A 27,093-nucleotide genomic window follows, 5' to 3' on the forward strand; every position below is an offset into this window, starting at 1 on the left:
CTTAAAATACCATAAACTCGTAAAAGAAAAATAAACTAAAGCTCTCAGCATCTCTGTACACATCGACCACAAAAGATTTGTTTTAGTGACACTTTTAATTAACTTTAGAACACATGTATTGGTGTGGTACAGCAAATTAACATATTGAACTACCCAGCATGTTTGTGACTTAAATTTTCATGCATTAGGAAGACCACAATCCACAAAGAGGTATGACTTTTTGCGCCATACGGTGACCAGTCATTTGCATTTCTTTTTTTTCTCTCTATAATTCTACTACAAAACAATTCAGACATTATCAGGAAGGCTTCAACCGAAGAAAATACTTTACCTCTCTGTAGTTCCTAAAAAAGGGCACTAGATTTGACCACAAAGATTCGCCGTGGATGAAGGAAAGTGGACTGACTGAGACCCGTCCGTGATGCGGGGGCTCCACCTCTGCCCTTCACTATCACTCCAGCTTCTTAGAGCTGAGCCTGGCACCGGGCAGCCTGCTCCAGACAAATGTTTTAACTGTCGCCGCATCATTATCAATGAAACAATCCCAATGGTAAAAACAAAAAGGAAAAACAAGCATTGCCTCTGTCTTGTACTCGGCGTGTTCCTACACTGATAGATTGCACCTCATTTTTCAGAAGAAAGCTATTGCGTCGCATTTAAGTTTAACGCATGTGGCAAAAGTGGCAAAGTGGCATGAAAACATATGTACGTCCGTGCAAGGCGGAGGGGAGAAGGGTGCAAGGCAGAGGGGAGAAGGGTGCAAGGCAGTGAGGAGAAGGGTGCAAGGCAGAAGGGTGCAATGCAGAGGGGAGAATGGTGCAAGGCAGAGAGGAGAAGGGTGCAAGGCAGTGGGGAGAATGGTGCAAGGCAGAGGGGAGAAGGGTGCAAGGCAGAGGGGAGAAGTTTGCAAAGCAGATGGGAGAATGGTGCAAGGCAGAGGGGAGAATGGTGCAAGGTAGAAAAGGGTGCAAGGTGGAGGTGGAGTAGGGTACAAGGGGGAGGGGAGAAGGGTGCAAGGGGAGGGCAAGAAGGGTGCAAGTCAGAGGGGAGAAGGGGGCAAGGGGAGAGGAGAAGAGTGCAAGGCGGAGAAGAGTGCAAGGCAAAGGGGGATATGGGTTCAAGGTGGAGAAATGTGCAAGGCGGAGGGGGAGAAGGGTGCAAGGCGAGGGGGAGAAGGGTGCAAGGCAGAGGGGGAGAAGGGTGCAAGGTGGAGCGGAGAAGGGTGCAAGGTAGAAGGGGAGAAGGGTGCAAGGCGGAGGGGGAGAAGGGTGCAAGGCAGAGGGCGAGGGGTGAAGGGTGCAAGGCAGAGGGGGAGAAGGGTGCAAGACAGAGAGGAGAAGGGTGCAAGGCAGAGGTGAGAAAGGTGCAAGGCAGAGGGGAGAGGGGTGCAAGGCAGAAGGGAGAAGGGTGCAAGGCAGAGGGGAGAAGGGTGCAAGGCAGAGGGAGTAGAAGGGTGAAAGGCAGAGGGAGTAGAAGGGTGCAAGGCAGAGGGGAGAAGGGTGCAAGGCAGAGGGGAGAAGGATGCAAGGGGGATGGTGATGAAGTAAAAAATTTGCCCCCCCGGAAACATTTCTGCGGACGCCCATGATCAGAGTCCACCCCACGTAAACTTCTTGTAACGCCACAGAGCTCTTTGAGCCTTTCCCTAGCCTGGTTACTTTTAGTGGGAGTGCTTTATACTACTCTATGATGGTGTTGTATGTTATGTTATGTTATGTTATTCCGACCTTTTTAAGCGCACGGGCACCCAAGGGTTTCATGGCGCTGGCGGTGAGGAAAGATTGGTAGCAGTTAACCTATCCCGAAGCTTGCTTGAATAGCCAGGTCTTCAAGGCACCCCGAAACTCCATGAGGTTGGTACATTTTCTGAGCGACAGGGAGAAAGAGTTCCACAGCTTTGGGGCAAGAAAAGCAAAGCGACATCCACCTTGACGCTTCCGTTTAAAGGAGGGTAGGGTAAGAAGTGACAGATGGGCAGAACGAAGATTGCGAGAAGGCTCATGCTTGACGATTAGGTTGTTGATAAACATGGGACTTTTCCCGTGAAGAGCCTTAAAGGCCAGGCATCCTACTTTAAATATTACCCGTTGGGATATGGGTAACCAGTGGAGAGTGGCCAGCAATGGTTTCGCCGAGCTTCCACCGCGGTTCTTGACGATCAATCTGGCCGCTTGGTTTTGCACAATTTGCAAGCGTTTAGACAAGAACAGGGGGAGGCCTAGATAAATAGAATTAGAGAAGTCCAGTCGGGACAGGACCAGGGCGAGTACCACTTGAATGAGCGCAGAATGAGTGAGTAGATGAGCAATTTTTCTTATTTTGCGGAGTTGATGGAAGCTGGCAGAAATCACAGCTCCCACTTGGCCTTTTAGGGAGAGGTCAGAGTTTATGGTGATCCCGAGGCTTTTCACCGAGAGAGAGGGGGAGGGAGGAGATCCCATTGTCAACGGCCAGTAATGGGGACCCCAGCGACCGAGCTTTTGCCCGGGAGTACCAGCTCGGTCTTCCCTGGATTGAGTTTTAGGTGGTTCAGCTCCATCCACCATTGAATGTGCAGCATGGTCGCCTGGAATTCCATGGCAGAGTCAGTTGAGTCCAGTGGAAAAATTAGCTGCAGGTCGTCAGCATAATTGTAGATTGTTACCCTCCTGTTCTTTAAGGAATGTAAAAGGGGTTTGAGATATAGATTGAACAGGAGGGGGGACAATGACGAGCCTTGTGGGACACCACAGGTGGTAGATAATTTGGGCGCGGTAAAATTCCCAAGTTTGACTGCCTGGGTCCGGTTGCTCAGGAATGATTTAACCCAGCCGAGAGCCGAGCCTCGCAGACCAGCCTGTTCGACACGGTGTAATAAGATGGTATGATCCACCGTGTCGAACGCTGCCGACAGGTCCAGAAGCACCAAGGCCTGATGTATACCCCTGTCGGCGTTGGCCCTCATAGTGTCCATGACTGCGAGGATCACGGCTTCGGTTGAGTGCGCCTGACGGAAGCCGGCTTAGTTGGGCTCCAGATAATCCAATGTTTCGATGAAATTGGAAATGCAGCTAGCCACGTGGGCTTCTAGGATCTTTGCTCCAAAAGGGAGAAGGGATATGGGCCGGTAATTAGAAAGATTAGCCGGTTCGGCGCCCGGTTTTTTAATTAACGGGACCAATGTTGCATTTTTAAACGAGATGGGGACCATTCCCTGTGGAAGTGACTCATTCAAGAGGGGGAGAATGCCTTGCGGGAGTGCTGAGAAAACATCCCTTAGGACGTAGGGGGGGGCAGCAGTCATTAGGTGAACCGGACTTCACTCGATTCATCAGTTCCACTAACCGAGACTGATCAATCAGGATGAAAACCTCGAGTTCAGATGGGTTTCTACAGCTGTCCTCAATAGCTGCCGCACTAAGCCTTTCTGGGATGCTTTCTTTTATGGTGGCTATCTTATCCATGAAGAAATTGTTGAGCTGATTGCAGAGCTCTTGCGTAGGGGCTTGGGGGGGGGGGAGTTCTAACATCGTTGCAGAGATCGTTCACAACCCTAAAAATTTCTATTGATTTGTTGTTCGCATTCAAGATTTTCTCAGAGAAAAATGCTGCCTTAGTAGTTAAAATGAAGTTCTTGTAGTTCCTGCAGGCAGCCGTGTATGACGCTCTGTCCTCCTCTGAGTACCCATGTCTCCATTTCCTCTCATATTGACGCAGTTCTAATTTTTGTTTCTTCAAATCTGCCATGAACCACCTATGAGCATCCATGCGACGGGCAAGGGAGAATTTAGAGAGCGGTACATGCTCTTTACAGGCTTCCGAGAGCCGGTCAGACATATTTTTTTCCATAAGATTGATGTCGTGGGAAGGTACTGGGGTTGATTTTGACAGGGAAGACATGAAATCTTGATTGTTTAGTGATCTCCATTTCCTTACTACCCCTCCCGCTGGGATAGAGGCCTTCGAGTGGGCGTGTAGAGTGCAGGAAAATTGGATTAAATAGTGATCAGACCAAATGCAGGGGGTTGCCGTCGGGATAGACAGAGGAACATTATGGGACCAGATTTGGTCCAGGATGTGTCCTTTTTCGTGGGTGGGGGTCAGGACTGATTGAGAAAAGTCCAGATGGAGGAGGAGCTCAGAGAGATCGATGGCCTGGGGCCCTGCCGCTGGGTCGTTAAACCAGTAGTTCAAATCCCCAATCAGCATTACTTTGTCATAATTGACAACTAAGCCAGCCATTTGCTCGCTCAAGGAGACTGGGAAGGTGGGCATGACCTTGGGGGGGTGATAGATCAATGCCAACACCATGGTTCCCATGTCTGTATCAGTTTTAATTAAGAGGTTTTCTGTATCCGGTGGGTCAAGTGAAGGTAAAGTAGTAAACTTATGATCTTTGTGGATGATGGCGGCAACGCCACCCCCTTGCTTTCATGATTCTCTATTCACTGATAGTATATAATAATCTGCCGGGAGAGCGGCTAGGACATCCGGTAGGGAGTCTTGGGTAAGCCAAGTTTCGGTAATGAGTAGCATGTCCGGTTTGTCTGAGTTAAGAAGTAGAAAAATATCCAGTTGGTGTTTTACCATAGACCGTGTGTTCAAATATAGGCAGCGAAACGTAAGGTCATTAGATATCAAGGTTTTTCTGATAGTGAGGGATGTTTTGTCAGGAAAGGCCTGGCCTGGCTGGGGGAGGCAGATGTTATTGGCCGTGAGGCAGGATCGAGTGGCAGGGTCCAGGCTAGGGAGGCGAGAGTGTTGTAAGGAACGAAGTTCCATAGAAGAGTAGCTAAGATTTTCGCCATACTGCCTAGTCCCTAGACCCGTCCTGGCGCGGACGGGCGCGGACGGGCGCAGACGGGCGCAGACGGGCTTGCCTTAGGCGCGCCTATGGCGCGCTGATGGCGCGCCCGCTGCGCTCGCCCGCTGCGCTCGTCCGCTGCGCGTCCGGGAAATGCACATTGTTTATAGGGAAGGGAGGCAGGGGGGGGGCGTGGCCTGATGGCAGTGGGCGTGGCATGTGGCCTCTGGGGTAATGGCGGCAAGAAGATTGTAACCCGCGGCAGCGATAAGATCCGCTGCGCGGGGATGCCCAGTGCGTGATAATCAGAAGAATAAGTGCCCAGGGAGAAGAGAGTAAGTGAATAAAAGCACAGTATCACAATCAATTTTAAAAGTAATTACGAGCGTTCTCCCGGCTTCCGCCTCAGGAGATAGGTTGTCCTCTGACTCGCGCTTGTAGTTAGCGCGTTTTAAATACCTTCGGCGGGGGGGGGGTGGCCTGACGGCAGTGGGCGTGGCCTGTGGCCTCTGGGGTAATGGCGGCAAGAAGATTGTAACCCGCGGCAGCGATAAGATCCGCTGCGCGGGGATGCCCAGTGCGTGATAATCAGAAGAATAAGTGCCCAGGGAGAAGAGAGTAAGTGAATAAAAGCACAGTATCACAATCAATTTTAAAAGTAATTACGAGCGTTCTCCCGGCTTCCGCCTCAGGAGATAGGTTGTCCTCTGACTCGCGCTTGTAGTCAGCGCATTTTAAATACCTTCGGCGGGGGGGCGTGGCCTGACAGCAGTGGGCGTGGCCTGTGGCCTCTGGGGTAATGGCGGCAAGAAGATTGTAACCCGTGGCAGTGATAAGATCCGCTGCGCGGGGATGCCCAGTGCGTGATAATCAGAAGAATATGTGCCCAGGGAGAAGAGAGTAAGTGAATAAAAGCACAGTATCACAATCAATTTTAAAAGTAATTACGAGCGCTCTCCCGGCTTCCGCCTCAGGAGATAGGTTGTCCTCTGACAATGCAATGTATGCATTGAGATGTACTTTATAAGGTCTTTGTGATAGTGATGGCTACTCTCTGAATCCTTCATCACCTCTAAGCTTGATTCTTCATGTAGACCAGTGGTTCCCAAAGGGTGCGCCGCGGCACCCCGGTGCGTGGGTAAAAAAATGGTGGGGAGCCACGACCAACCGCCAATTAGGTCAAGGGAGCCACGGGTCAAAAAAGTTTGGGAACCACTGCTATATCAAAGAAAGTACCTCACCGGCTGCAATATCTTCATCTTGACCTTCCCATGACTGGGGTGTAGGAAAGTGCCCCTTATTGCATGGTTACCCCTACTTTTTGCCTGGCCTAATGTTGATGTACTTTGACTGAGTGTACCCTGGGTTCCTGCCAACCAGGTACCCTGGGCCTATGTTCTTTCCCTAAACTGTACTGTTGCACAACCCAATTGGCAACTCTCTGGCCACACTGGCCACATGCAAGTCCCTTGTAAAAGATACTATAGGTATCAAGGGCACTGTGACCAGGGAAGACCTCATAGGGCTGTAGCACTTATTGTGCTACCCTTAGAGCCCCTGTATCTTTACACCCACACACTGCCATTGCAGGCTGCGTGTTTTGCTTACAACCAAAAACAAAACACTGCAGAACCGCATGGTTCTCGTGTCTAAATATTCCACTAAATAAGCAGCCATAAAAAGAATCATAAGGAAACGATGGGAACTACTACAGCACTAGCCTGACTTCAACAATTTGTTCGCTGAACAGCCTTTATTTGCACATGCACAAAGTCAAATCATTAAAGAAATGTTAACACAATTCAATTCCACACAAAGCTTTGCTGAAACAGGCATGCAGAAATTTTATAATTGCATTCATTACAACAATTTCATTTTATTGAATACCATCACCCACCCACAGACAGGGAAACCAATCACACTAAGATATTCAGGTGATTGCAATTCTACATTTTTGATTTACTGCAAAAATGCCTTCAAGGTAGAATGCAAGATTAAGAGTAGAATAACGGAGCACAAGAGCATGATCCGCAATCAGAATACTAAATCTAATCTAGCTGCACACTGGTTAGAACACAAACATAGCATAGCTCAACTCAGGTTACTCATTTTGGAGATTTTACAGACCAGTGTAGACAATTTCAAACTATTATCCCAGAGGGAGATTTGGTGATAAAGAAACTCAAAACATTGACCCCAATGGGTTGAATGATAAAATGTATGATTTGTTTCCTGTAATTGTGGCGTTCGCTGTAGAAAGGGAATTGCATTGCATGTTATCTACTTTGTAACATTGGTACCAAGTGCACACTGAGTGATTTCTTTCTGTTTCTTTGTTTCTATGTAATAATATTGTACTAGGAACCCATATTTCACAGCTGTTTCCGTATAGTTCAACCTAGATGGTGCGAATGGGGTCAAAGGGAAATCCTATGGCGCATCCACAAATATTTTTTACTATCACGGTGGTTGGAATGAGGTGTGGGTGGGGACTGGTTCATATACAATAATGCCTAAGCCAATACAATGCCAACCAGGCCGGGGGTAAGTTGGCCAGGTAATAATCTCAATAGCACTGGGAAGGTGAGGGCGGACGGCGTTGTTGCAGGCCAGCTTCATGGAAATCCTTACCCCCCACCTCACAACCGGTGTATACAAGGCATGACAGAGGGGCAAGGTGGCACAGCAGCAAGTGTGTGTGCATGGCATTAACAAATTGTCTCTTAGTTTCAGAATCAACTAGCGCACAGATATAACACAGAAACTAGGGGAGCAGCCAGAGAGACAAGGCACCGTAGGTAAGAGCAAGATTGTGCCAGTGCAGATCAAAAAGCTGTATCGTCATTCAGTGAAGTAACTTCAACTCCTTAGAGAAAGGTCCCGACTGGGCACACAAGGGTGGGGCTCAGGCACCCTGGACAAACCCAGGGCCTTCTTTCAGCAAGGCAGCTTTATGATTTGCTTTCTCATTCCAGACAAACGCTAACAGTTTTGGAGGGCAATGGCAGCCCCTTGAGAGGTATTGCAGGCAAGCTTGCACCATCCAAGGAGTAAGTACCAGATAATGGGAAGAGGGCAAATTTTGTAACAAGCAAGGGTAGGGGCCACAACAAGGCACACGGCCATCAGACAGATAACGGGGCAGCTTTGGGGACAACCAATGCAGAAGGGGTGCAGTTAGAAAAGAGGCATATGAAATAATTATGACAATTGCACTGTTTATTTCAGACAAGTGGCAGTGAAGCAAAAGGATACCCTACCCATCGCGACACACAGCTGAGGCAAGAATCTAAGATCAAAGCTCTCCTACCCTATTCTCAATGGAAGACACCCCGTACCCAGGGGTCAAAACCAGTGAAGCACCTTATGCTGCTTTCTGGGCCGAATCCACTGCATTGGTGCAGGCAGGCAGGGGGTGCCAACTGGGCCTTACGGCTTTAACTGATTAAGGGGCTGCAATGTCTGTGGCCCCACAACACACAACTACATCTCATGACTCTTCTATGCCACAGCACGGAGCATCAGGGATGGTATCCTTGAGTCGGGATGCACCTACCACTCTGAAAAGGAAAAAGGTGGTAGGATCAAGCAATGTCCCCAAGCAGAGGAAAGCAAGGAAGGCATCTCTAGATTCAGCTCCCTCAGCAGTCCCATCATCAGAGCGCAGCACAGTGAGGCAACCCATTGCGAGACAGCTCGCCACCTGAAGCAAGTGCCCAGGTGAAGAAACCCAGTGAACCAAATAAATCCACAATACAGTGGCAGTTGGGCAAGATGATGGACATGATGCAAGGGCTCATGGCCAAGGTAAAAACCCTGGTGGAGTCTAGCCCTTTGGCAGAGAGAGAAAGTGACACATGGGGGCAAGGCCTGAGCACAGTGTGGGAGCAAGGCAAAACACCATTGCCGTCCAACGCCGGTAGGATGGACATCACTCCAAGCAATACACCAGGCACCACAGCAGACAGCGGCTCAGGTACAACCAAATAGGCATGGGAGGGAACAAAAGTAGTTACCCCAGCACTAGAATGCACACCACAAGCCCCCATCTTATCTGCCGAGACGTTGTTCATATAGGAAATAAACTTACCACACTTGGGAGAGGCCAGCTGCGCCATAACATGAAGGCTAAAATGGTTAGATTGGCAGCTGAGCTAGTGCCCTGCAACGTAATTTGGGCAGAGGTAATCCCCAAGGGCGAATGGCGGGGGCCCGGTCTCACTCAGCAGTGGAAACTTCAAGGAGAAGGGTGAATGCAACAATGCAGAAGTTCATGAGGAACTCTGGATTCAGCATTGTATGACATGGCCCGCTTTGCACCAGGGCACCCGGCTACTTTGCACAGAATGGGGTGCACTGTCAGACTTGGGCAATGAAATGTTTGAAAGGAGTATTTGGCATCATTTGATTGAGTTGAATGAGCTCTACAGCTACAGAGGTGGGGGGCTCAGAATCGCAGTAGGCCATCCTGAGCCATGGCAGGTCTTTCGGGTGATCCTCATGCAAAAAGTGAATAATACTTCATAAAATGGAAATGGGTCCGCTAACTATGATATCCTCAAGCCATAGGGGGCTGTGAGAAGAATCTGACAAAGACCCGTTATCCAGCAAGGGAGAGTTAGTATCATGTCAGTTAGGGGTTTGCCTTACTACGCTCTGTGATGGCACTGAGGCAGCAAGTCTAAAATTGTATTGGGCTGCAACTCCAATGCAAAATACAGTGCACCAGATGGCTATTAAGATATCACTGCAATTCCCGGTGGCTTGATATTGGTTCAGGAGGTTGATCACCTGTAAGTTAACCCTACCTGTAAACTGCATAAAGAAAATAATGATAAACTTGCTACAGTTTTTCCCATAAATAGAATGTGGTCTGTTTTTTGGATGCAACCTGTGTGTCTGTCACAGAAAGTATGTATGTCAGATGACAGTTGGGATGTTCAGTTGGGGGAGCCCCACGCAGCTTAGTCAGTTGGTGTAATGCCTGCACTGCCACCTGTCGCTATAAAGGAGTTACTTATTATTGTGTGTGAGTATTCACTACAAAGGGCTCAGCCATAATTTATACCACCCTTGTGGGGTGAGATTATGTCATGGCCACTCCTGCTTTCTGGTTTTGGTCCTTTGCACGATGTGAGATCACCTCACACGAAATTGACTAGAACAAGGACATTAGGACATAGGGATATAATGCTTTATCCTACTAGGAAAACTGAAGACTACACCATCTGTTATCTCGTCAAAATCAATGGATTTTAACCACCAAAAATACGTAGCCTGGAATAACAATTAACAGCAGCATAATCACTTGTGTCAGCTGACCCGAAGATAACAAGCTCCGTTCAAGTGGTCGTAGTGCATTAAAAAAAGTAAGGGAATTATGATGCTGCCCACAAAAGGAGTGGGGTGAGTGAGCGTGAGCGTGGGGGTAGGGTCAAAGGCATAGCTAAAAATATTCCTTAACTATTTTTGGTCTTTCACCTTTAGGTAACTACAGACAAAATAACACACAGATTAAGTGAAAACTAAATTCAAGTTAATTTATTTATTGGGAAATGCACAACCATACATTATGAAACGTCTATCCGTTAATGCACTGCAGAGGTCTGCGTGTGTAACCAAAGACCCACAGAATTGGATCCTGATTGGTGCAATGGAGAATAGTGACTTGTGTATGCTTAGTGCTACGAGGGCCCAGCCTACGACAGAAAGCACTGTGAACATATAAGTCATTATTTTAAACTTGCATTACCCACGGTAGAGGACAGGCTGCTACGAAATGCACAAAAAGGTTTAAGATACAAAATAGCTTCTAATATATACATTTCATTAATAACCAGATGGCACGTAGTGCATTTGTTTTCTGTCCTTTAAAAGCACACTCTTCACTGCTCATCTGATAACTCTCTTGCAATATCACTCCAAAAAAATAAATCTGTGTCACCAAGAAGCTTTAAGTGATTCCATTAGTTCAGTTCAAAAGACTTTATTCGGTTTATGGCAAGCCATAAAAGCACATATATAAAATACAAAACATTTAAAATAGTTAAAATAGAGAATAAAAAGGGGAATTTCATTAAAAAAACAGTATCAGTCGTGAATTGTACACCTGCACTCGCGCGCATTTGCGCCTTGTAATCATCAACTAACAACAAACAACCTGCTGTATTGAGTGCTGGGAGGAGCACGGCGACCCAGGGGTATATAACTACCAGACCATGAGGATCTGTGAGGTACCAGGTCTTTTCCGAGAGCTGGGAGCAGCTGGTGTGGGACGATTAGGAGCCCAGAGTCCAGAGCCTAGAGCCTTTGAAATAAGCTCAGAAATAAGTGAAAGAGGACCTGGGGAAGTTCAGATCTCTGAGCCTATCGGGGAAGTGATTCAAGAGCTGGTGAGCCCCTCCTCGTGAAACATCCTGAAGGTTGGAAAGGGGGCTCAGCAAGGGCCTCGTTTAATCTTGCATATTGTCTGCGATCAAGGTAAAGTCAAAAGTCAAGATTGTGAACCATCAAGTCATACCATCAAGTCTCACTATGAGGTCTGGTAAAGTGAGGAAGGCACCAGGGGACAAGATATCAGCCACACGAGGTGCCCTCAAACCGAAAAGATTGGAAAAGCTGAATGCTAATAAGCAATACTCCAATACAGAACCCACTCATTTCACCAATTGCCTCTCTCTTTGAAAAGTCAATCCAAAATAAAAACATGTCACTTTCTCGATTTCAGTTTTTGAAAGACCCAGGGGCTGTCTTGTTCTCCTCATCGGAGGGAGTCTTGGGCTTATCAACGCCAATTGCTCCCATTACTATGACATCCCCGGTGGACCACGTGCCAGCCATGCCAAATGAAGCTTCTTTAATACCAACAACAATAACAGCCCCTGGGGGTCATAGTATTCAGCCAAGTGATACTTGTGATCCCAGCAAATATACGGAACAGTTGGAGACTATAGGAAACATAGAAAGGGTAACAGGCCTTTGGGGGAAAAAATGTGAAGTTATAACAGCAGCTTTAGTACACATTACCCCTGAGGACAAACCAATGATATCATTAAAACTGCAGTCCCCAAAAAGGCTAACAACTACCAATCCAAGTACAGTGTTAACAGTTTTAACTGATTCTACAGTAAATCGGGATGACAAAGGCGCGGGCCCAACGGAATCGGCCTCTGATGAGTTGGCGCCCATCAGTCCTAATACAAGCCGACCAATAGACAAAAGTGAATGGAAGGACGAGTCGGCTGAGTTTGTCCTAGGAATCGGGGAGATAGAGGGGGAAGGAGTAATGGAGAGTCAGAAAGAGGTCAAGTACCTGGCCAGTGAGTGCCTTATTGAAAACCCACAGAGGCCAATGGGTCCCAGGGCATTTTTTTTGCCAACAGGTAACACAATCCACAAGAATTCATCAAAAGAGGAACTCATGTCTAAAGCTCAAATGGATATGGCGTTTGTGAATCTGGTTGCCCCTCTTTTTAAAGCTTTGCAAAGGTCAACAACAACTTTGATAATGCAATCAGACAAGTTGGACATTCAAATCGATTTAATGAACATTATTGCATCCAACATTGCAGGGATAAATACCAAGTTGGACAACCTTAAAAGTCTAATAAATAAGGCACAAGCACATACCTATCAGTCACAATCCTCCTGCACTTGTGGCCCCGTCTTGGACAAATTGAGCTCTCTTCCCATCATCCTTGAACAGATTCTAACCTTAAATCAAAGATTGATTAATGCGGATCAGAAGTTGGATGGTCTGATTAGTCCTAAATCCGAAAGAAACTTACAGGATGACGAAAATACCCCATCTGTGTTAATCACCATCGAGGTCAATCCGGCCTTTGTCAAGTCTAATGTGAGTGACGTCAATAGCATAACTGACGAGAAAGACTCTAGGAATAACGAGACCTCAAAGCAAATGCTAACAAAGAGACAAAGGAAAAAAGAGAGGAAAGCCAGAAACAAGAAAAGCAAGGTAGTTTCAAACCAGGGTAATGGCGTTGATCCCATCTTTTCCAACCTGAAACAAAGTCCATTTAAAAATGCTGACACTAGTGAAAGTCATGCAGACACATTAGTAAGCAATGACTTGTCTAATGGAGGAAAATCATTGACTAAAAATGCACCTAAAATCCATCAGCAATCAGGGACTGGGATCGAATCTCCACCCGTTGCAAAAATGCAGCAAACTGAGAAGGTTAGCACAAATCATTTGTGGTCAGAACCCACGGAGCTCAAGTAGCCACCATTCTACATAAAAGGTCAAGTTGTAAAGGAATTGGGCCGGTCAAAATTACATGGTCCGAGTTAACGCGAATTCGGCATTCTAAGATGTCCTCTGGGTTCGCGCTCGGGTTAGCAGTCTAGTGTTCAGGTTAAGTCATCGCTAGAGTTCAGGTGACTCGCGCTCTAGATTGGAACTGCGCACTTCACCGAGGATTCTGCCCTGAGAGGAAGCGTCACAGAAATCCGGAGATTTTTATAGAGTTTAAACCTTGTGAGAATAGAGGTTAATTATATCCATAGTAGCTACATTCGCTAGAGATTACAGTACCCTACAGTCCGTACACAGAACTCGACGAGGTTGGGTTCTTCCAAAGACTCCAAGCTGCGTAGTCGTCTTGAACTCCTGAGGAGAGAGAAAACAGCATTCCATGAGAGCTAAGTCAAAAGACAATTTCATATATATATTCACAGCAAGCAATAAGGAAAATAATCTAAAGTACTTACCGCATTTTGAGACAACGAGTTATAGAAGAATTAATTGAAGAATTGTTCTTGTTCTTTGAAATGCCTAGAGAGAGGGTGAGCGAAATAAAAGTATAGAAGATTAAGTTCTACCAAAACAACACAGAGAGCATTACACAAGGAATTCATAAATAAAGGACACAAAGACGACGATTCATCAGATAACTAATAAGTGAGTAAGGGGCATAATAGGGAATTACAAGTCTGAGGTTTCTAGTGAGAAGAGAGGGTTAAATGTGATGATTTAAATTGTGCAGAATTAAAGACTAGAAGAGAGAAAGACTCGTTAGGACGAAGACTACAAGCAAGAGAAAAAACGAAAGACCTAATGCGAGCAATAGGAGAGAGGCTAGTTCTTGGAAGTAGTGGGTAAGTGTAGTTAGGAACATATTAGATACATATACTCATATTAGTGAGAAGAGAGTAGAGCAGGAAGTTAGAAATAATATCTTCTTTTCCCTCCAGGTACCATAGAACAGTCTGCAGGACGGGCTGGACGATTTGGATCACCCAAGACAGTCTCTTCTCATCTCTTTTCTGTTTATTATTTTATCCAATATCCCCCTTCCCCCAAGATAATAATTTAGAGACTTGTTTAATCCGAGCTCTGGATTGTTGTTAAGGTGGATTTTGGGACAAAGCATCTCTGTTCCTGTGCTGCCAAAGATAAGACAAATTTTCTCGGATCTGACATTTGTCTACTCCAAATTCTTATAAAAAGTGCAATAAAATTGGGGACCGGTGCATGCAGTCAATAGTAAAGCATAAGACCAAGTCAAATGAAGCTATTGTCCAAGACTCGGATAATGATAATAAGGAGGGGCACTTGCAATCAAGTAGCACCATTTTGAAATCAACACCACCCAAATCACAGGAAGACGAACAACTGGCAGAAAAAAATACTGCCCAAACTAGTTTAATTAGCCATGCACAAATGTCAGCATGTAGTGATGAAGGTCCAAAGGCATTTCAAGCTTCCTCTAAACAATTAATAATAGATCATACTATTCAAACCAGAAAGGTTTCACTTAACTGTGAGCATCAAGGACTGAACACGGAGTTAAGCAACTCGACGCAAAAATCCTTAACATTTTGTGTAAAGAATCCAGAAGTGGTTCAAGCAAAGACGGAATCTGGTACTTCAAAATGGATAGTCAATCCCAAATCCGGAATAGAGTTGCACAAAATAATTTGGTCTCCAGAGTATAAGACACAGGGGGCCCACGATATACTGAATAGGAGTAATATTCTGAAGTTATTGGCTGAATTTGAGGACCTTAAAGGAATTAAAACAGCCGACCTTGAACTAGTTCAGTTTCTCGAAGGCCCTAACGATACATCAACTGATCAAACTTTGACAACCTGGAAATCAATTGAAATAGCTGAAGCAATTATGGGGAAATCAGATATTTTTCAATCTTGGGGTATTCAAATATCTCATCAAATTTCCCCACGCTACCCGCCACCACTGAAGAGGTTGGGAGGAGTTCAACATATCAGGAAAACTGACGATATACATACAAATCAACAAAAGCCTGTGTACTCAATTCTTTTCAACGCAAATGGTAGAAGTGAATCCCCATTAGTATGTGTAGAAACAAAACTGGGTTATGGGGAATCGCAAAACTTAATAGATAACTGGAAATGGCTTCCTGGTATGTTAAATGCAAAATGGAAGGTCTGACCGTTCAAAGGTAAACATAAACAAGATAAAAATAAGGATATACACATGATATCTTGGAATATTGCAGGCGCAAAAAGATTACTAGAAGGAGGATCACCATTGGCAGAATGGAGCGGATGTGACATAATCGCGCTACAGGAAACCTGGCTACGGGAAGAAATTGCCCTAGTTGGGTTTATACACCATAGTGTAGCTGCTGAAAAATGTAAGACCAATGGCCGTGCCATTGGCGGCCTATCAGTATACGTTTCAACATCCTTAAAAATTAACTCAGTACAACTACAATCACCAGATCCTAGTATTCAGTTGATTAAACTAACAGATCAAAAAAAACATCAATAATTCCAAGTCAACAATTTTGGTTAATAATTACACGCAACCTAAAATTAAGGAGAAAAAGTCAAAGAATGCGATATTGTGCAACGTTATTATGGACTTACGCACTACAGACCCGCTATCCAACATCATAATTACTGGGGACTTCAACTCCAACTTGATCCTAATCCCGGAAGAAGATGATAAGTTAACCGCTGATAATATATATTGGGGTGTTCCTCAACAGATACAAGGTGGTACAGGAGGAACACGAAAGGATCAACTAGCAATTCAATTAGTGACTGAATTAGAGTCTCTTGGGTTGCGTGTACTGAACGGGAGGTTTTCTGAAGACCAACCCCCTAGTAAAACGTACTATGGTCCACATTCACAATCTACCTTGGACTTCACATTGGTCACATTGGTCAGCCTCTCAATAATTCACTCTATTGAGTGACCCTGCTATGCAACACACCATATTTAATCTCAATAAGGAAAGATTAGAACCGTCATACATACTAGAAGGCCATCTAAGATCTGACAACCTGAAACGCAGAAATTGGTCCAACACAAATTAAAACGAGTGGTTTATCACAATGAAGGACACATTGAATGATATCGGGAATGCAGCAACGAATGCGACCCAAGCATGGTCGCTTTTCCTATTAAAACTAAAACAAAAAAATGAAGCTACCTATTATGAAGGCCAGTACTGACGGACCTCTGAAAAAACACTCGAAAGAGCTACAAGATATGCAAAGACAACTTCGAAAAACACAAAAGAAGTTACAGTCTGCTGACCGTGGTGCAGGTGAATGGGCCACCTTTCGAGCGCAAGGAACAGTATATAAAAATAGGGTCTGGGAACATAAAAGGATAACTAATGAGAGTTTTTGGTCTAAAATAATTTTCAGTTCAAAACTTCAGAATACAAATACATTTTGGCAAATCATAAATCAGCTAACAAGACCCTGTAACGTCCTTACATCGAATGTGCAGGAATCGGAGTTGGCCATGTTTCTTGCGACAAAGTTTACAGATACCTCGCCAAAAACTTATAGTTGTGATCCTTGTCCAATAAGTCAAAATAAAATATGCTCCGTAGAAGATCAAGGGAGTGAACCTTTGACCACCAATCCTTGCAACGTACTAAGTATCGATCCTCAGAATAACTTATATATGACGGAAGAGATAATTAAAGTAATTAAAAAAGCTAAATCCAATGGGGCGCCAGGCCCGAACGGCATCCCACAAGCAGCGTACAAATATGCACCTGAATTTTGGGGACCATGTCTGGCGGAACTGTTTACAGATGTGCAAACTAGGAACAGAGTACCAAAAAGCTGGAAAGGATCTATATTTATGCCAATTTATAAAGGTGGTGAAAGAGCAAATCCGAACAACTATCGTCTAATAGCGTTGCAGGACGTTGAGGCAAAATATTTTGCATTGCTTCTTTTAAACGATCTAGTCACATCGTCAAGTGAAAAAGAGCTGATCCCCATTAATCAAACGGGGTTCAGGAAGGGGATAGGAACAACAGCTAATATGCTATCCATCACTATGATTGCGGAGAAGTGCATGAGTAGCAAACAGGACCTGAACTTGTGTTTTATTGATCTTCAGGCCGCCTTCGACAGTGTAGATCGTAATATATTGTGGTAAAAACTGAGAGCATGGGCCATACCGGAGAGTATTCTAAGGGGTTTGCTGCTATTTTACTCTGATACCTGGTCCCAAGTAAAAATAGGGGATGGCTCACGGCTGTCGAGAAAAGTTTTTACATCGATTGGACTTAAACAGGGGTGTGTCATTGCGCCTTATTTATTTAATCTTTTTATTTCAGATCTCTCCGGTAAACTGAATAATTGTAATGCTCATCCACCGAAATTAGGTGATTTACATCTCACCCATCTGGCTTATGCCGATGATATAGTACTCATGAGCTTAACGAAGGTGGGCCTAACCAGATTAGTAACCGAACTCTCAGCTTTTCTGTCAGCAAACAAGTTGGCTTTAAATGTCACAAAAAACAAATCCATGCTGATAACCAACCGCCGTAGATCACATCATAATATTTGGCTAAAAGGAAAACCACTAGAGAAAGTCTCAACATATAAATATTTGGTTTTTTTTCTAGACGATAAGCATGATTCAAAAGCTCAGAAGAAATATCTGATGCAAAGAGCGGGAGCCTTGATATTTGGATTAAGTACTTTGACAAAAAAATTGGAAGGGCCGTCACTTAAACCTTTATTAATTGTGATGGCCAACAAAGTTCTCCCAACCCTGACGTATGCAAGCGTGGCAATGCATGGAAAGGATGCGGATTTACTAAACAGTTTAATAACCAAAATTTACAAAAAGGTTCTTCGCTTACCCAGCATGACATCACCAGCGCAAATGCGACTTGAATTTGGCTCAAAAAACGAAACACTGGGCTGATTATATTCATACATCAAGGTGTGGTATCAGATCAAGCAAAAAACAATCAATAATAATCTTCATACCTAACTATGGCAAGCACTGAAATCCCCCAAAAAAATCAAAAGCAAATCAATTCCTTAAGTATGCCTTGGAAGCTACGTGCTCAAAAACTCTTTGGGACAATAATCTGTCATTTGCAGTATTAAAACAGGCGCTAAATACACTCAATAGTTTTGGACAAAGAAATCTTCTCACATCGTTCCCACTCTTGGGTTGTGATAAATGGTTATAAGTCGTTAACCCCAGCACAGTACTTGGAATCAACTTATTCAATTTTTATTAAGAGAAAGCTGATGGCACTGAGATTTGGTAAATTTCCGACATTAGCTGAGGAACCTGCTTGGAAACAGCAAGCAGCTGTTTCATGTCGATTTTGTGGCAGCCCTAAAGAAGATCTAATACATATAATTTGTCATTGCAAGATGTTGACCAAGGAACGGTCATATTTCTTAAAGCATAGTTTTCGGACTGAGAGGCTACGAACATGTAGATCTGCCATTATTAGAAGCCTGGATGCAAGTGCCCCTCGAATACATTGCAAGTTGGTGAAGTTCTTGCAGGCATTTGAGAAACACCTTAAATATCAAGAAGATTTTAATCGTGAATGATTGACTTTTTGCCATTCTGATTTTTATAATGATGTGAATAACAGTAGGAAAATTATTGAGTTTTACTTTCTTATCTACAAGATGTTTCTTTTGTTTTTGTTGTTGTATTTCTTTTTTTTTAATCATCTATCATCTTAATGAGAATTTTATAAATTTTAATAACGGTTGTGTGATATACATCAAATTGTTATGGTTTTAATTGACTAAACAATAAAGTTTAAATTCAACAAAAAAATTCAGTATCAATCATGCAAAAGAGTCAAGTGGGATGCCGTATAATGAATAAATAAACTGACTTTTTACAAGAAAGGGATCAAATCTAAAAGTATAGATCATTATTAAATAATATCTTACAATAAGTTCGAATGAATTGCCTTACAATCACATAATAAAATTGCTTAGTACTCAGCAGAGTTAAAATCAAAGAACACAGTTACAGTTTGGGCCGCTCATTGGCACGCCTCTATTTCCCAATTAGCCTCTTGTGTTTAACCACAGCAGCAATTAATCTATAAACAGTTTGGCATTCCACATCAGTTTGGAACAACTGCAGTGCAGATGCTCCAAACCAGCTTTACATTTCCTTATGTTTAAATACCTCAGGAGAGGTTTTAATATTTGTATTCTCTGTTCTTTATACTGCTCACAAAAGAAGAACATATGCAATTTAGACGGAGGCTCTACTGAATTTTAGGGGCTCATTGTCAGGTCTTTCGCGGATACACATTGGAGGTTTAGGACACCAGAAAATGGGCCGGGCCAGGCCGAGCCTAAATCTTAAGAGATGATGTCTCTGCTGGCCAGGGACCTTAAGCAGGTATGGCGCAATGCTGGGTGTTGTGCACGGGGGAGATATAACTCCACCAACCTTTTCCTCAATTCGCCCACCAGTCTCTTTCCATTAAAAGACCCAAGTAGTTCACTTTTAATCAAGGATTTGGTCAGTTGATCAATACAGGGTGGGTTTTCAAACAATTCCAGATGATTAATTACTCGTAGATCATCTTTTACCAACGTGAACAATTTAATTTTATGGGCCCCAGACAGACTTAAACTAAACAGTCTGTGATCACCGTTTGTCTGAACCCTGCTTCAGGACTGGACTAGACCGACATCAACAGCATAGTAGGAGCCAGTCTTATTACATTTCCCAGATACTGTGGTCCTAGTTCCTCATGAGCTATTTGTTACATACGTGAGTGCACATTTTCTGATTGTGTTTATCTTCTAGCTGTGAGGGTGACACGAGAGCGATTCTCCATGTGTGTCTTCCATCCTAATCGCTGTAGCAAGCTGTTGCTATGCCGGTTTGTATGATGCCTTTTTGATATGAGGCATCATAGGGTGCTAAACTGCTGGCTCTGGGGCGGGGAGGATGCGAGGTTTGAAAAGCTTTCGGGGGCATATGCATGGTGAGCAGTTTGTACGCCATTATACTGCTTGATCCTTGCTGTATGCATATCATGCTGTTTTGTGAAACGTTATTGGAATAAGTCCATGGATTACCTGCAGTCTTCTTTACAATTTACTCAAGCCTTACTTCGTTTGGTATTTCTAACACTGGCGACGAGCGGGCGGAACTACGTTTGTTGTTTGAAGGATTCATTATTGGGACCTGCTACTGAGTTCAGCCTCTAATTTGGATTGGCTAAAATTGCTTCCAAATGGCCCTTTTGGATAGGGCATGGAGTTTCCTCACTGTGATTTGCTTTAACCCCTTGCCTGCTTATGACGGAACCACGCCGTCATGAGCCACGGGCAGCGCGTGCTCATGACGGCGTGGTACCGTCATGCGGCTGCCGCTCCGCCCACGCAGCATTAATTCCCCGCCTGTGCTGGCGAATGAATGAGCGGGCGGGGCAGTGACGAAACCACGCCGTCATGAGCACACTTTGATTTGTATTTAATTTTATGACTACTCCGACCAACCGTGCAAACGTACTGTATCATTGACCCAGGCCGGGTCATTTTTACTTGGGCATAACCCCGTAAAAACTCAACACATCCTGGGGGAGGAGGCTTGGCACCTCATGCCAGGATGTGCTTCGTTTCAGGACCCCAAGACTGGCAGGCTCTCAACCCAGGACTCAAGGAACATGTCTCGTGGTGCCAACTGGTGAGCAGCCAGTCAGCCATGACACTAGAATTAGGTCGTTTTTCAGGGGGCATCTCTAAGATGCCCTATGAGTGCATTTTGCCTTACAACCAACACTGGCATCAGTGTGGGTTTAATGTGCTGAGAAGTTTGATAACAAACTTTCCAGTTTTTAGTAACTGTGGAGTTCATTATGACCACCTCCCAGAACCCTTATACTCTTTATGGCATTACTGCACTTACAATGTCTAAGAATTGAATTAGACACTGTAGGGGTACAGGGTTCATGCATCTGTACCCTCACCACTGGTATGGTGCACTAGGCTAGAGCGGTGGCTTACCTATGCCAGGGCAGTGGGTTGTCGGCATGGCACACAGGGATATGTGCCATGTCTACTTTTCCCTTGGTTCTGCACCGAAACACTCCCTGCAATGGCAAGGTATAGGGCCTCTAAGGGTGGCACAATAAGTGCTCCAGCCCTTAAAGGTCTTACATGGTCACAGTGCCCTTGGTACCTATGGTACCTATTACAAGGGACTTGCATGTGGCCAGAGAGTTGGCTTGGGTTGTGCAACAGTACAGTTTAGGGAAAGAACATAGGCCTGGGTACTTGGTTAGCAGGAACCCAGGGCACACTCAGTCGAAGTACTTTAGGCAAAAAGTGTGGGGGGAGGCAACCATGCAAAGGGGGGCCCTTTCCTACACCACAGTCTTGGGAGGGTCAAGATGAAGATATGGCAGCAAGTGAGGTATTTTCCTTAATTATTGGTATTGAGATTGATGTATAATTATATAGTTATCTTTATATGTGTTTTTGGTTGGTGTGCACATTCATTTATTCTTTGCTTATGTTCTATTTTCTTGCATTTCACTTGTGAATGTTTCATTGTATGTGACTTGTAAGTTTTATTTGCATGTGTTTTAATATAATTATCTGCTTGTGTTTTATTTCATGCATTTGAACTTGATTATTATTTGCTTGTGTGTATATATAGGTATATTTACATTTGCATGTTGTTTTACCTGATTCATTTAACATCTGGGAAAGTCTTTCTGTTAGAGAGAGTTGCATTAATAAAACCCCGCGCTTTATTTTCAAATTGTCTTTTGATGTGTCTCATTTTATAAGTTGAGAGCCCCCTTTCCAGGTGCTTTCTCTTGCTTTACCGAGTGCCTCTGCTTGGGAGTGCTGAATTTCTTTCATTTAGGAGTGTAAAGCAAGACAGGTGTATATTCATTTGTGGCCCTAGGGGGATCCTGTTTTTACAGGCTTCTTTCTGAAGCTAGTTTTCTACCCTCTGGCCCGATTCACTTAAGTAATCTGAGACAACATCTTAACTTTACGACTTTCGGTATTCACAAAAGGCATTTAAAAGAAGTAAAGTTAGGATTTTGTCTTAAGTTTGTCCTAAGTTTTGGTCTTAAGACAAAATCCTAACTTAAGTTAAACTTAAGTTAAACTTAAGTTTGGATTTTGTCTTAAGACCAAAACTTAAGACAAACTTAAGACAAAATTCCAACTTTACTACTCCTAAAAGCCTTTTGTGAATACCGAAAGTCGTAAAGTTAAGATGTTGTCTCAGATTGCTTTCGTGATTCGGGCCCCAAGTTCTTATTTTATAGAGGGTGTTTTACTTGTATTGTGCGGATGCACTGTTTCCTTCTACCCTGTTTTACGGGGACCATCTTTTGTATGCCTTAGAGGCATTTTGGGATCTGTTTCTGGCACTTAGTATCCCTTATAGGGACTTCAGCTTGTCTGTCTCTGAAAATATAGTGCTTGGACATTCCGCCTTGCACCATCTGGCAGCACCATCCCTGGAGTAGGGGTTGCAAACTGAACTCACAGAAGATCCCTGGGATGGTTTTGCTTGGGTATCTAATTCTAAGATAAGGAATCTGCGGCTAGATCTCTCTATCAGATGAATAAGTTACTTATCTTCAGTAGCGCCTTATCTGGTAGAGACAGGATCGAACCCCAGATTCCTTAACAACCCACCCATCCTCCCTGCTCTGCAAACTGCTTGTCTTATATCCTACACGATACCTTTCTTGGGGAGGGCTTATATGAACTCCGTGGTAGGCGGCACCACTGGCATTGCACCGTACGCAGAGCGGTTTCATTGTGGCGTCGGGAGAGGAAAGTGGTTTGGCGTTGACCGCTGCCGCCTGCCGATTGGATACCGATGCCGAAGGTGGAAATCCCGAAGGTCTGTGCACTTGTGCTGAAACTGATTCAACAATGGAATCAGAAGGCCCAACTGAAGTTGAGGCTGAACCCACCGGCGTGTACAGAGACAAGGCACATTGCACCTTCTAGGGGCTAGGAGAAGGCGAAGACCTAAAAATAGCATGAAGAGAATGATAATATTCTCGCATCTGGGTCCGATTTTCCCAGCTCCAGGAAATGTAGGAAGGCGAGGCGTGGACTTGCCTATATTAACTCCTCCACCAGAGAGTGGAAAAAGGTGGAAGAGGCTTTATGCTGTGAAGTCGGGAGATGCTGAACTTTAACCGCATGTGCCTAGCCTACCTCGGGTTGTTGATGGAGAGTGACTTCCATTAGAATGGTTCCTGGAGCGGGCCTGCGAACAGACCTGATAAGGAGACCGGGTCAACGGGAAGGCTTGGAAGGATGCGACAGCCGTGTTACTTGGAGCTTCATCTGACATTCCCACAACCCCTTAGGTCAAAGTAGACAACAAGCGTCACACTCCTCTGAGTCATGGTGCTACCCAGGCACCACATACAAATAGAGGGAGGGTCTGTGGCTGAGCTTTGCCGACCACAGGACCCACAAGGTTTGAAACATAGACACAGAGGTAGAAGGCACAATGTTCCATCCATGAAAACGTCAAATTAGGCCGAAAAACAGCCTGAGGAACCGCTACTGGATCCACGTTGTAAGCGCAGACCAGAAGAAACTGGCTCAGCATGTCAGGGGATGGCTTATATTGATTCTTTTGACATCACATCCGGAGGCTAATGTTTCTACTGCGTCGCCCTCTACCAAGGCGCATAAATAATGCTGTAATAAATTTCTGGATCCAGTCTGGCGCCTGAGGAGAAGTCTAAGAGAAGGAATCTGCGGCTAGATGTCTCTACCAGATGTACTTGCTCTCTTTTTCTTGGGACTTAAGTATGCCCGAACAAGGGGCACAAACACTGACTTAGATTACTTGCTTACACCAGCCAGGACATCAATGTACTGCTGGCATTGGGAGTACACAGATCAGGTGGCAACCTAGATGGTACGAATGGTCTAAGGGAAATCTTATAGGGCATCCACAAAAGTTTTTCGCTATCACGTGGTTGGAATGAGCTGTGGGTGGGGACCGGTTCATATTCAGTAATGCCTATGCCAGTACAATGCCAACCAGCAGTGGTGGCTGGTGACATTTGAAAGTGGTGAGTCGTAAACATTTGTGAGAGTGTACTGCGGCGAGCGAGCGTAGCGAGCAAGCCTGAACAACTTAAAGGGCGTTTGGGGTGTTCTCCCCGAGACATTTTTCAAAAAGAGAGTGGGCAAACTGGGACATCTTAAGGATTTTGGGGTCCCTGGGCAAAACATATTAAGGGGGGGCGCCGGCCTGTTAGGAAATGCTTTAAATATATGGTCCAGTTTCAGCTCTTTCATGCCCTTTTGAGGTCGAGCTGGTGTTAGCAGCGTGAAACGCTGCATCCAGCAAAAGACTTTATGTTATTCACTTGCTGGTAATGTTGGACAGGGGATGGGCACGCGCAAGTCCTCAGCGATTTCACCTTGTGGACGCGCACGTACAGCCCTGCGCCGTGCACATCTTCTGTCCCACATTCCCAGCAAGTCAGACTCTCGCAATCGCGCGCACACACAGCCACACTCACGCATGCACGCACGCACGCACACACGCACGCACACACACACATGCATGCACACACGCGCGCACACACACACGCATGCATGCACACACACGCAGGCACACACACACGCGCGCGCGCTGAGGGAGGGAGGGTGGAGTCTGCATCTATGGGAGTGATCAAGAGTGGATTCCAGAACCCGCTCCTGCACGGGCCCCCGCGGGGCCTCCCTCTCACCTGCTTTCGATAGCTGCTCCTCACCGGGTAGCTGCTGTTGGGGACAATCATTCCTGGAGGGCTGGGTCCTCGGTTCCCGATGGGTGGGCGGGCGGGAGCGGCCCGGCCAGGGGCTCCACAGCAGGGACAGGCTGACAACTTCCAGCCTGCTAACTTTCTGCAGCTCCGGCGGGGCCTGCGGTGGGCTGTGGGAGCAGCGGCTGCGGTGCACGGGCGGGGCAGGATGGCGGCGGCGCCGGATTCGGAGCCCAAGCAGTATTAGGTATCCCATGTAGTCCCGTAGCCCCTGCCCTATGGCTGCCTCCGGGGCTCCGCCCTTCTAGCACTCCATTGGCTGAGCGCCCCTTAGCGCTCGCTTGTCCCCAGAGCTCCCTGCTAGTCCCGCCTCTTACTGAAAGGAGTGTTTGGAAGTTTCTACTTAGCAGTCCATTCTAGGCCCCAAACCCCTATGCTAATGACTTGTTCCAGGTTGAAGGTCGTCTGCTGCTGCTGCTTTGTGTCAGTGCATTATTTAGTTGGTTCAGGGGGGTTCTAATCGCGGTCGGGCAGGCGAGCCGAGTGCTGTGTGCTGCTGCACTTGGATCAGACGCTTGCCCAGCAGGTAGCTTTAAACTACTTGTCATTGCAGTTTTGCCTTTAGAAATTAACTTAATGTGGATTAAAATTGAATTTCCGGGATCTCTCACTTCGAGGTCCTTATCAGTTACAGTATACAGCAACATTGCAAAAGAGCATTCTGTATTTGATTTTCTTGAAGCGAGTGGAAAGCGTGGCAGTGTGTGATTTTATTGGGTCCTGTGACGTGTAGCAAACAATCACCGCTGAGAGACATGAGCGGCCTGTTCCACCACAGTGATGGATTGTAGTGGAGGACAGCTGTAAGAATGTCCTGTTCCATCGAGTCCAGTTTGGTGATGGCTGCCGCATTCTTACACACGTTGTTTGAGGATACACGTGAAATGTTTTGTGGACGGTGTTTGGCGAGCAAGCTCCCATGCTGTCATTAAGCCTGTGCTCTGTCTTCACCGGTTTAAGATCAACAGTGTGAAAATACAAGCTGTCCGAAACCAAATGACTCTTTCCAAATGTTTACCGAAGGCTAGAACAAAGGTGTTATTAATGCTACTTACACCGCATTCATTTCTTGTGTCACACAAGTGCTGGTGCGTGAATCAACACTACTTTTTTGTCTTTGTTCATTTATGTTTCCCATGATCCACAGAACAAAGAAGCAATGAACATAATGTAAATCTCAAGGGAAATGCAAACTATACCTTAAATATTTATTGTAATCTTCTGTGCACTGCATGTGATGGTAGTGTCTATGCCCAACCGTGGGGAAAAGCACCTGCCGCACATCTGGTTGCCTCCCTCGCTCGCTCTTCTCTTGCGCCTCAAGGCCTTCAAGTATGCCCGACAAGCCAGTGCTGGTGTATATAGATATTTGCAAAGAGTGAAACAGTAGGCAGAGCACAACCGAGCTTGGAGTTACAATTCGGGATAATTTACAGTAAAGTAGGATGTATGCAAATGGTCAAACCTATTGTATAGTAATGTACTTCTCTCTGAAAAGGTAGCTCCTTTATGTTTTGCTTAAGGGTTGTAGCAGCTCAGATGTTGATCGAAATGTATATTGTTGTGGAAACCTAGATGGAGAAGGCTTCAGTCAGTGTGATTTTTTTTTCACTTCCTGGCACTGCTGCACGCCACGCACTGCTGCACGCCTCACACCACCGCCCCACGCCTTTCACCACCACCACATCACTCAGGGACACCACCACATCATACTGGGACACCACCACCATCACTCTAGGACACCGCTACATCACTCTGGGACACCACCACATCACTCAACCCAACCACATCATCACTCAGCACCACAACAGCATCACTCAGCACCACAACAGCACTGTCCTTGCTTGCTACCAACAAGCATTGCCATAGCCAATAGGACTCGCATTAGGAAAGTGTAAGCTATTGGCTTTTTTTTAGTTTGCACAGCTCATTACTTAATAGTGTTCCTCCTATAAACGCTTTCAAAGAGAGTGGCGAGCGCATTTGACTGCACGTCTATGGCACGATTACACAACATTCATTTGGCACAACATTCATTTTGCTTTTAATGGGCATAGCGGTTCTCTCTTGCACAATTGTGTGTTTGCGAGGATGGTGGCCTCTGGCTGCAGCCTTCCGCCCCTCCCTTTGCCCAACAAGGATGGCCGTGGAGGGGAGCAATTGACAAGGCCTCATTCCCCTCCCAATAATCAACGCTTGCGACCCTTGATGCCAGATGGAAGC

Source organism: Lissotriton helveticus, chromosome 8 (assembly GCF_964261635.1).
Source record: "Lissotriton helveticus chromosome 8, aLisHel1.1, whole genome shotgun sequence".
Taxonomy (NCBI): Eukaryota; Metazoa; Chordata; class Amphibia; order Caudata; family Salamandridae; genus Lissotriton; species Lissotriton helveticus.